Source organism: Saccopteryx leptura, chromosome 7 (genome assembly GCF_036850995.1).
Source record: "Saccopteryx leptura isolate mSacLep1 chromosome 7, mSacLep1_pri_phased_curated, whole genome shotgun sequence".
NCBI classification, from domain to species: Eukaryota; Metazoa; Chordata; class Mammalia; order Chiroptera; family Emballonuridae; genus Saccopteryx; species Saccopteryx leptura.
Genome location: NC_089509.1, coordinates 50399372 through 50411567, shown reverse-complemented (window position 1 = coordinate 50411567; position 12196 = coordinate 50399372). Strand labels below are relative to the sequence as shown.

At 37.9% G+C, this 12196-nt stretch overlaps 1 non-coding gene across 1 annotated transcript; it reads right to left on the bottom strand.

The window, feature by feature from the left end:
- Window positions 1-10045: 10045 nt before the first annotated feature.
- LOC136379213 (U6 spliceosomal RNA) lies at window positions 10046-10152 on the bottom strand. The gene has a single exon (XR_010746707.1). It is a non-coding gene; the product is annotated as a U6 spliceosomal RNA (small nuclear RNA).
- Between the last annotated feature and the right edge of the window lie 2044 nt (window positions 10153-12196).

The following is a 12196-nucleotide window of genomic DNA, read 5'->3' as shown; positions in this document are numbered from 1 at the left end:
GTGCATAAGGAGGCATATACAAATATGTTTATGGCAGCCTGTGTATAACAGCAGAAAGGAGTTCTATCCAGCACTCAACATTGGTAGTATATTTATATGAAGGAATTCTTTTTTATTTATTTTTTTATTTAGTGAGATGAGGGGAGGCAGAGAGACAGACTCCCAAATGCACCTTGACTGGTATCCACCTGGCAAGCCCACTAGGGGGTGATGCTCTGCCCATCTGGGGCGTTGCTCCATTGTTCAGCAATCGAACTCATCCTTAGCCCCTGGGGCGAGGCCATAGAGCCATGCTCAGCACCTGGTACCAACTCACTCCAGTTGAGCAATAGCTGCAGGAGGGGAAAAGAGAGAGAGAGAAGCTAGAAGGGGAAGGGTGGAGAAGCATATGGTTGCTTCTTCTGTGTGCCCTGACCCACAATCGAACCTGGGAGCTCTACGTGCTGGGCTGATGCCCTCCCACTGAGCCAACCAGGCAGGGCTATGTGATGTAACTCTCTACAACAATTAAAATGAACAAACTAGAGGTATGCCTGTCAACATAGATACATCTCAAAAACAAGAAAAAAGTGCATGTCTCCCGTTTGACTCCCAGTCAGGGCACACAGAAGAAGTGACCATCTGCTTCTCTCTCCCTCCCTCTCCCCTTTCTCTTCCTCTTCCCCTCCCACAGCCAGTGGTTCAGTTGGTTCAAGTATGGCCCTGGGCCTTGAGGATAGCTCTTTTGAAGCACATCAGCCTCAGGTGCTTCAAATAGCCCAGTACTTGAGCATCAGACTCTTTGGGTTGCAGGGTCAGGGTGGGGAGCATATGCAGAAGTCTGACTCACTATTTCCCCTCCTCTCACCTAAGGGGGAAAAAAAGCAAGTTGTGAATTATGACAACAGTTTATATAAAAAGTATGAAAGATGTAAAATGATACTATGTATTATGGCTATATATATATAAAACAAAATACATGGGTTCGCTGATGTGAACCAAGAAATGAATATTTGATTGGGGAGATTTACAGGAAGCATCAATTGCGTTTGTAATATTTTGTGAACTCCTCTTTGAAACAAATACTTATGTTTACTCTAGATTTTAACACGTTCCCAATAGTTTATAATTAAAATGTTTTTAAATGATTACATACAGGGAATGTACATGACTATTAATACAATATATTCTGAAAAAGTTGTCTTAGCTACACTATTTCAGGAGAAAAATATGTGCTTCCCTCTTTATCGATTGAGAATAATTTTGAGGCAAGCAATTTCCATCAGGCATATCCACAAGCAACAGCAAAATTAAGATACAGCAATGATCAACAACTGAATTTCAATTTTCATATTAAATTTTTGGTAACGAGGCATTTTGCTTTTCCTTTTTTTTCATCAGGTTTTTTTTTATAATATTTTTAAATTAACTAGATTCTATATAAATTACAGAATATGCGATGAAATACCCTCTATTCTCTCTCCAGCATCCCACTCATGAGTGCCTCTCCAGAGGTAACCACTGTTAATATTTTAATATGTATTCCTATATAGGTGTCTTAAAGCCAGTGTATATCTACAGGTTTGTTTTGGGTGTCTGTTTTTTGTTATTACTGTTACTGCCATTAACATTAAAAAGTCATGCTTTACTATTTAGCAAGCTGCCTTTCATACTGGCAATGTTCTAGAAAAACCTTTCTTTTTACACATACAAATCTACCCTATAATACTTCAGTTTGCTGTGCTTCTATTATCTATTCTTGTTGTGATACACAATTCTGGCCAGAGACAAGATAGTTTTCTTCAAGTCACAGGTCTGCCACTTATAAGTCATGGGATCTTGGGCAAATTATTTCCTCCATGCCTCATTTTTACCTCTGAAAAACTGAATTTAATAATATACCTAATTCATCAGGAGTGGTTGTAAGAATTAAATAAATTTTAAAAGAATTTGGCAAGCAGAATTCATATTTTAAAACTATATAATTTATCATTTTATTTTTTTTAGTGAGAGGAAAGAGGTACAGACAGGATGTGATAGAGATGAGAAACATCAACTTGTAGTTGCAGCAGTTTAGTTGTTCATTGATTGCTTTCTCATACGTGCCTTGACCCAGGTGGAGGGTGCTCCAGCTGAGCCAGTAACCCCTTGCTCAAGCCAGCAACCATGGGGTTATGCCTATGATCCCACGTTCAAGTCGGCGACCCTGCTCTCAAGCTGGTGAGCCTTTGCTCAATCCAGATGAGTCTGTACTCAAGCTGATAACCTCAGGGTTTCAAACCTAGGTCCTCAGCATCCCAGGCCAACGCTCTACCCACTGCGCCACCACCTGGCCATCCTATCTATATTTAATACTACTATTTATTTTTCTAATATCTTCTCCATCCTTCTGTAGAGTGACCTTTGCTCCCATTTTAAGGCTGTATCTGGCCTGGCCACCAGGGATGATAACAGAATCTATACTCTACCCCCAGATCTAAGTCCTTGAATGAGACCAGTTGCTTGTGCCATTGACCCTTGAACAATACAGAATCAGTGGTGCCACATACCCCCAACCTTGCACAGTTGAAAATTCAACTATATTTCTGACTCCCCAAAAGCTAAACTACCAGTAGTCTACTATTGACCAAAAGTCTTACTGATAACATAAAGATTTAATTTACACATCGTTTGCATTTCTATGTATTTCATACTATATTCTTACAAAAAAAGTAAGAGAAAAGTATTATAAAAACCATAAGAAAGAAAAAATACATTTATAGTACCATATATATTGAATTGAAAAACATCAAGGTATGAGTGGACTTATGCAGTTCAAATCCCCATGTGCTCAAGGGTCAATTATTTGTCTATTGCCGGTTCATTTTCTACCCACTTCCAATAGAGACAAATACAAAAAGAGCTAAGAATCAAAGTCATCGTTTTTACCTTTGATAAATATCTTAAAAGGTGACCTGCAATTAGAAGTCACAATGAAGGTTTCCATAGACAGATTTTTTCCCCCTGAAATGATTTTTGATGTACAGATAGCTCCTATTTATTTGGTGCTTAAGAGTTTCCACGAATTTTTATTTTATCCACATATCGAACAGAAAAGCACACAAAGAGATTGCTACTTTACAAAGGTCACACAACCAGATAAATGGCAGAAGCCTAAACCTGATTTCCACTCTAATCTTTCCAATGGCCAAATTTTGCAAATGATAAAGAAGATGGTGCTTGATTTCAAGGGACATCAGAATAGTGACCTACTTATTCTGGATCATCAGTTGATTTCTTTTTCTTTTAAATGTTATTGTTTTCCTGCAAGTTTTCAGCCTTAACACCTCAGACTCTTCATATGGATAGATACATTTTGTTCATGGCAAGAAAAAATGCCACCATGTACTCCCTCAAAAGAACTTTCCTGACAGGTATTTTGAGAAGGATTGTGAAACATTCTGGTGATTTGTGTAACACTGTTGGCATTTCTGCTTCACAAACTGAAGAAATTCATTTGGACATCTTACAAATTACTCATCCTGGAGAAGAAAAAATGCTATAATTTTCAACATATTTATAGTTTTTAAAACAAGCAACTTTTTTACTTCACAATTTACTTTGCATGCTGATCCACTCCTTGTGCTAGATAATAATGATGGCCCAGATTCTGGACCTCACCTGCATTCACAACTTTTGCCAGGTGACTTCGCATATCCTTTGCAAAAAAGGACAAAATCTGTTTCCTCACCCAAAGAAGCAGGTTTTGTGACTAACAGGATAAGGTGAAGATGACACCAGGCCAGTTCGTAGACCAGGCCCCCATGGTCTCCTGTGTTTGCTGCTCCTCCCTGTGTCTGAGCTGTTGTGAGGAAGACATCTCTGGGCTAGCGGAATGAAAAGTTCAGAGCAGAGGACAGGAACTGCATGGAGCAGAGCTCCCAACTGAGGCCAGCCTAGAGCGTTCAAGAGCCAGACCCTCAGACATGAGCAAGTTCAGCCAAGACCAGCAGGCTCACAAAGTCACCCCCTAAGTGACTCCGACATGTGAGCAGTAAATGTTCACTCCCCAGCTGTGCCTCTGAGGCTCCATGGTCGGTTGTTATATAGCATTAGTGCGACAATAGATGCGATACACCATCTTAAATGTGTATACATATGACTATCCTAGTCACAAATACATTCAATGTGTTCACACTCACATACCTTACTTCCCCCAGAGTCCCATGGACTGACTACTTGTTAAATTCAATACAAATATACCTCGGTAACTCTGTCTAGCTCCCAACTAGTTCAAAACAATTCTAATTTAATAATTCCTTTATTATTTGTGGTGCAGAAATATTCTTTCTCCCTTTCTCTATTCCTTCTCTCATTATTTGGGGAGCTCAGATATCAAAGAGCTCCCTCAGAAGCGTTTTGGACACGTCGATTTTATAGACTTGCCAGAGAAAATGTCAGATGCCCATTTAAATTTGAATTTCAGAAAAAAATATGGGTTACTTCTTAATATAAGCATATCCCATGCAACATTTGGACATACTTGTACTAAAAAAATTAATCATTTAACCAGTGGTGGGATTCAAATCATTTAACAACAGGTTCTCTGTCCTAATGACCATTTCAAGTATACTAAAAAGATATACCGAAAGTATATCTTTTTATTTCATCCATTTAAGACTTAAATAAAAACAATAAAAGAGGTACACAAAACTAGATTATGTTATAAGAAAGAGTTTTAAAATATTAATGAAAAAATTTAAATAATACTGACAAACAGTAAAACTGTTATTTAAGACATTTCCGTATTGCTTTTTGACTGGTGTTCTCACTTGCAATTTTTTTTCAGCTGTGGACAGAATGAGCATTACTACGGGCGCTTAGAATACGCAGTTGAACATTACAAAAGAGTAAGGAATGTAAATTTGTGATTTCCACTTTGGGCAGCTGCCCAGGTGCCCACCTTAGAGAGAACCCTGATTACAAGTGCCATTTTAACTACCGGTTCACCAAATTTAACAAAAAATTAGGTATTAGTTCTGTCAAACCAGTGTGAACCAGCTGAGTCCCACCACTCCATTTAACTGAAATTCAAATTTAACTGGATGATCTGTATTATTTTCTTTGATAACTCTGGCAGTTCTATTTCACTGAAAATCTGAAAGGAGTAAACTAAAGGAAGAAGAAGCACACACTTGGTGCAGAAGAAAGAAAGCAGGTCCAGGCCCAGCAAAGTCAGACCCCGTGGTATTATGGAAAATAATCTTTGGTTTCTTTGATGGCTCATTATCAGGAAACCCTCATATAATGCACGGGGAGAAGGTTCATTGGGGAGTTCACAGTGAAGAAGTCCTTTGGATGATTTCTGTTCATGGGTTTTAGATACCTACAAGTTCTTGGGAAATAATATACTTAAGAAATTCCACATTATTATTATGATAATTGTAACAATTGCTAAATTTTGGAGAGAAATAGATGGGCTATAATTTATACATAGTTTTTAACATTTCTGCGTATTTGAAGTTATTCATAATAAAGTGGGGAATAAATTATTGAGACGCTCCTATTATAGCAACCAGCTGCACTATATACATGTGGAGAGAAAGAGACTTAATTTGTGATCATTTCTTTTTCTTCCACCAATTAAGAATATTTGCAAGTCAGGGGAGAGGATGTGATATAAATATTAATTTGCAAAAGCAACTTGCTGTTAGCAAAGTTTATTGAAAGGTTTTATGGTATAGTCTTACCTAAAAATAATACACTCCAAAATCTGATTGAACACACCATTATTTGTAAAAATGTAGCAAGATAAGAAAAGTCAAATTTAAGCACAATCTTTGCACCATTTACTCTGCTAGGTGACATTTGAGGTAAGTTTTATGCCATTTTACATTTGAGGCTCAGAGCAGCTAAGGAACTCACGTAGGGTGGTGCTGAAGTTAAAGACATATTTAATTCCATGGCCCTCATTTTTCTCCTGTACTCTGCTTCTGCTTTCCAGTCTTAAATTTGAACTTTTACAATCAATCTTCAAATGGATGTTGTTGGGGTTTTTTTTTTTTTTTTTTTTAATTTTTACAGTGAGTATCTCTTATAGAACACATCCCTAACCTTTGTAAATCTGATCTCAATTGCCTAACTTGGGAAAAATCAAAATGAGTGACTGGTAGTTTTCTGACACAGTTATTCTGCCATTTTGAAACATAAAGGATGGATGTTCATTTCGACTAGGTGTCATTGCAAGGTATTTTTCCCCACTGAAGAAGAAGGAAGGGTGTAGCCACGAAGTGTGAAATAATAAAAGCTTTATTTAGTACAGTGCTTCCCAGATGATATTCTCTGGTCCCGGGGATGGAGACCAGAGAAGTTGCATGGATGAGACCACGTGAGACATATTTAAAGGGTTGCTAGAGAGGTCGAACTAATATGATGTGGTGAAATTTCATTGGCTGATAGATGGTCGTTTTTTTCCCAAGGACTCCTGGGAAGTTTCTTTTGGCGCGTATAGTTGTGGGTGGTTCCAGCCAGAGTTCCCAGGTCTGGTTCCTTATGTGACCTTCCCCCAGTGCCCACCGACCTTAGAGTCATGACACACCTTCAGTTAATATTAATGGGCACCTTAAAGAACTGTGTTAGGTACTAGAAGAGGATGGCCCCTACCCTCAAGAAGGTTACAATATAAACCACACCTTCCCTCAGTGAACTGACACATCACATCATCTCCACCATTCTTAAAGTTCCCTAAATTAATGTGTCTGGGAGCTCTTTTTTTTTTTTCTGTTCTACCAGTTGCTATGTGTATTCCTGCACCAGCATCACAATATCTTCATTACTATAACTTTATATAAACCTTTTTATATTAAGCGAAGTGAAGCCTTTTTCTTCCCCTTTTAGAATGTTTTGGCTATTCTGGGCACTATACACTTTGATATAAATTTTAGAATAAATTTGTTAAGTTCCATAACACATGTATGAGAATATTACAGACAAGTTAATGTTTCTGGCTACCAAACGTGAAGAATAGCTCAGCTTTATCAGTGATCAAGATCACAAGGATATATTCTTTGAACTTACAAAAATTCAGAAGTTTAATTATGCTAAGTTTTAGAGAGATTGTCGACCAACAGAATCTCCTATACAGTGCTGGTAGGAGTATAAATCGGTACAAACACGTTGGAAAACAGGATAGAGTTATAGAATATTTAACATTTGTATATACTTTTTTATCTCTCTAGATGCAGTCTCCAGCCTGCTCTGTGTTCTTAGAAGCTTACCTTTATAGACTGCACCGATTGTCTTCCTTGCATTCTGGCTCTGATTGGGCCCAGCCAATGAGGAAGACCCTGGCAAAACACTGAAGAGAATAGTTAAGATTAAAATCAGCATTTTTAGTGAGATCAGCTTCCTCTCTGCCAGGCTGCTGATGGTCTGAATTTTACTGAGAGCTGGAGCCCTGCTGGATAACCCTCTTCCACAGCAGCAGCGCCCTCAGTAACTGCTCCCTTCTCTTCAGGGATAGGGATGGCTAAGGTTCCTTGCCCTTTCTACTCTTAGTGTGCTCCATTGTCCTGTAATCGTTCCTTTATTGAGCTTTCCTCAGTTACACAATTTGACTTTGTTCCTGCCATGACCTTTATTGGTACAACCTAAAACTCAACAACTTCATTCTTAGGCACACACCCAAGAGAAACCAAAGTGGAGATGTTTTCCAGGAGACATGTTCAAGAGTCTTTGTAACATGCTGTGCACATTTCAGTAATAGCAAACAAACAAAACAAAAAGAAACAGCCCAAAGCCAACTGTGATGTATTTGTCCAACATAATACACTGCTCACAAAAATTAGGGGATATTTCAAAATGAATATGATGCGATAAAATATCCCCTAATTTTTGTGAGCAAATTTTGTGTAATTTTTACAATACAAAAGTGAAAATTATGACCATATGCAACAATATAGATAAATCTTAGTAACCAAATGTTAAGGAAAATATTTGGATGCAAGCCAGAAGGCAAAATATAACATAATAACCTTTTCATAAAATTAAGATATTCATGTATGTGCTAGAACTTTTAAAAAGTGAAGTATGATAAACACCAAAATCAGGACAGTGTTTACCCTTAAGAGCAAAGAAGCAGTAGGATTAGGGTAGGCAAGAAGCACATGGATGGAATATTGGTAGTATTTTACTAGTTTATGGTAAAAATTATATGCTGGCTTCAGAGATTAAAATCAACTAACAGGCCCTGGCTAGTTGGCTTAGTGGATGAAACGTTGGCCCGGCATGCAGACGTCCTTCCTGGGTTACATCCCCGATCAGGGCACATGTGAGAAGCGACCATCTTAAAAAATAATAATAATAATTAATTAGTTAAATAAAAATGCATAATTGATTACTGTTAAAAAAAAAAAAGAGGGTTTAGAAGGTCTGGAATTCCAGGTTAAGAATTTAAACTCTAAATCATCTGAATTAAGTTAAGCTGCTCAAAGTGGACAAACGCAGAAAATCCTTTGCCAAATCCAAGTGTGAACTGATGGAGTTCTGGCCCTAGGATCATGGCAGTGGCATCAGAAGATAATTAAAATGAAAAAGAAGCAGGACTAAGAATTGATAGTATTTTTGGTGGAAATACAAAAGGCAAAAACAAGTGAGAACAGTCTGACCTGTGGTGGTGCAGTGGATAAAACGTTGACCTGGAACACTGAGGTCACCGGTTTGAAATCCTGGGCTTGCCTGGTCAAGGCACATATGGGAATTGAAGTTTCCTGCTCCTCCCCCTTCTCTCTCTCTCTTCACTAAAATAAATAAATAAAAATTTAAAAATAAAAACAAGAGAGAACTGAAATATGAGGCCAAGAATTAATAATTGGGACTGATTTTCCACAACAGAATTTTTGAAACTATCTCTCTCCTCACTAAAATAGTAAATAAATAAAGATTAAAGAAAAGAAAGAGAGAGAGAGAGCTGAAATATGAGGCCAAGAGTTAATAACTGAGACGGATTTTCCACAACAGAATTTTTGAAACTATCACTTTAAATACAATCTTTTAAGGATATATGAAGAATTTTGAACCATTTGATGCTATCGCCGTAGTGACTAAATTTATACTAAATGATACTGAATGTTTTCATTTCTTGGGCTCTTCCCAGACCTTACTATTTACTGGGAATTGAAGACAAAAGCAAAGCTGTGACACTCTAAATCACAGATGGGTTTTAGCTACACCTGCTAAATCAGTTATATCTATGTAGCTGATATAACTTGTCCAAATTTGCCTGACCTGTGGTGGCACAGTGGATAAAACATCAACCTGCAATGCTGAGGTTACTGGTTTGAAATCGTGGGCTTGCCTCGTCAAGGCACATACAGGAGTTGATGCTTCCTGCTCCTCTCCTCTTTTCTCTCTCTCTCTTACGCCTCTCACCTCTCTGTCTAAAATAAATAAAATCTAAAATAAATAAATAAATTGTCCAGATTTGGTGAGGTTCTTCTTTTTTTTAATATTTTTGTTTGTTTTTATAGTTGGAGGAGTACCATATAAAGGGACATCCAGCTAAAATGTTTAAATAAGCCCTCTTTCAAATTATACTACAGCTTCTCATTGTTTGGCAATCATTCTTAAATTTGGAATATCCTTTTATAACCAACATTTCTCTGAAATATTTAAATGGTACCCTATTTCCTGCATTCAGTAAAAATAACAAACCTTATTAGTGAAGTCAGTCCTGTGGGTTGAGTTGTTAGTCTTCGTACTCTACTTATACAATTATTTTTCAAGTTTATTTCCTATTTTTATCTTGTCCTTCAACTGCAGTATAGTTCAGGTGCCTATTTTTAGTGCACTCAAGTACCACCCGTGGGAAATGCTTTAACACTTCACTATCCAACACGGCAGGCCTGCCCGCACCTTCCCATGCACCAGGCCGCTCCTGCTTACCTGTGTCTTCCAATTTAAAGAGTGAGTTTAAAGTTTTCTACTCACCTATCACAAAGATTAACCGTGTTATTGCAAGATTTAAAAAAATAGAACAATAAAATATTTTTATTACCCCTATATTTTATTCTATTTTTTTTTTTTATTTAAGCATATGGAATGCTTCACGAATTTACATGTCATCCTTGAGCAGGGTCCATGCTGGTCTTATCCTTATCGTTCCAATTATTGTATATGTGCTGCCACAATGAGCACTACCCTGTATTTTAAAAGAGGCCTCAAAAACCTTGCCTAAAAATGGAATTAGACATTTCATACAAATGCCAAAGATAAAGTAAATCATGTTAGTGACCCTGGGACTTTGGCTGACTCTTTGTCTAGTCTTAATTTTGGGAATCCTAAGGTGAAAATAATTTTGTTTTATTTTTTAAGAAAAAAAATCAGAAAAAATAAACATGACTTCTTGAGATTCTGTGATTGCCTTTTTTTTTTTTTTTTTTTTTTACAGAGACAGAGAGAGAGAGTCAGAGAGAGGGATAGACAGACAGAAACAGACAGGGATGAGATGCATCAATCATCAGTTTTTCGTTGCGACACCTTAGTTGTTCATTGATTGCTTTCTCATATGTGCCTTGACTGTGGGCCTTCAGCAGACCGAGTAACCCCTTGCTTGAGCCAGCGACCTTGGGTCCAAGCTGGTGGGCTTTGCTCAAACCAGATGAGCCTGTGCTCAAGCTGGTGACCTCGTGGTCTTGAACCTGGGTCCTCCGCATTTCAGTCCGACGCTCTATCCACTGCGCCACCGCCTGTCAGGCAGCTTTTTTTTTTTTTTTTAAATCCTTGTCTAGAAGAGCTGTTTGTGGAACAAGCTGACATTCACTTAAGTATGAATTTAAAATCTGCTTGAAACATCTTTGATATTCAAACGAGGGCCAAAATGCCAAGTGTTTTAATGGATATCTAGTTAATATTTTTGCAGATTATCCAAATCCACTCATTTCTGGAAGGCTGAGAAGTGGGATCAGCAGAAGAAAGAAATGACTATATCATTAGATAGACACGATGTGTAGTAAGACCACAGTGTCTGGGTGGATGGGAATGAGCCCCCCCCCCCCCCCAGCTGTCAGCCTGTCCGTGCCATCTGCTGCAGAGTGTGAGGAAAAACTCAGCTCCTCTTCAACAAACACTGGCTGTTGGTCTTTTCATCTCTTCGCAGAGCACTTGTTTTATCAGAACAAAGCTTTCTGGAGCATCACAGAGATTTCGCCTTAAGGAATGTAGCAAAACAAAATTAGGATTGCTTTCTTAAAACTTTAAGTGATCATAAAGAAATGAGAAGAAAAATGGAAAAATAAGTTATTCCAAGGGTGTCTGCCCAACACAATGTTCCTGATGTGAAATTTGACTTGCTGCTCACTTAAAAGGGTATGATTTACCCTGGAAATACCAAAGATTACAAAACTCAGTCACCAGGATATCGAATGGCAAAGTGAACTATGGTTTCCCGTGGTTACAATAGCAGAAGAAAATGACATATGAACATTTAGAGAGATGCTACATCCATGTAATATTATTCACAGTGTACTTCCCTTAGCATTTAACATAATTTTAGTTTAAAAGTTATTTACAGGCCTGACTAGGCAGTGGATCTAGTGTCGAAGTGGAATGCAGAGGACTCGAGTTAGAAACCACGAGGTTGCCAGCTTGAAGTGGGCTCATCCAGCTCGAGCACGCACGGGCTCACCAGCTTGAACACGGGGTCGCTGGCTTGAGCGTGGGACCATAGACATGACCTCATGGTCGCTGGCTTGAAAACAAAGGTTGCTGACTTGAAGCCCAAGGTCACTGGCTTGAGCAAGGGATCACTCACTCTGCTGGAGCCCCCTGGTCAAGCACATATGAGAAAGCAATCAATGAACAACTAAGATGCCACAACAAAGAATAGATGTTTCTCATCTCTCTCCTTTCCTGTCTGTCTGTCCCTATCTGTCCCTCTCCCTGACTCTCTACCTCTGTCAAAAAAAAAAAAAAAGTTATTTATCTAGTTATTTATTTAATGATTATTTCCTCCCTATTAACTTTTATTCTTCGTGAGGACAGAATGGTATCTAACTCGTTTATCCTCCATCTATAGTCAATAATACATAATAATAACAACATCTAATATTTATTTTGCCCTTACCAAATGTGCTTCTAAATGCTTTATTGGTAATCACTTAATCTATATCAACAATAGGTATTATTTTTACCTCTGTCTTACAAATGAGAAAACTAAGGAACAAATTACCCAAGATCTCAT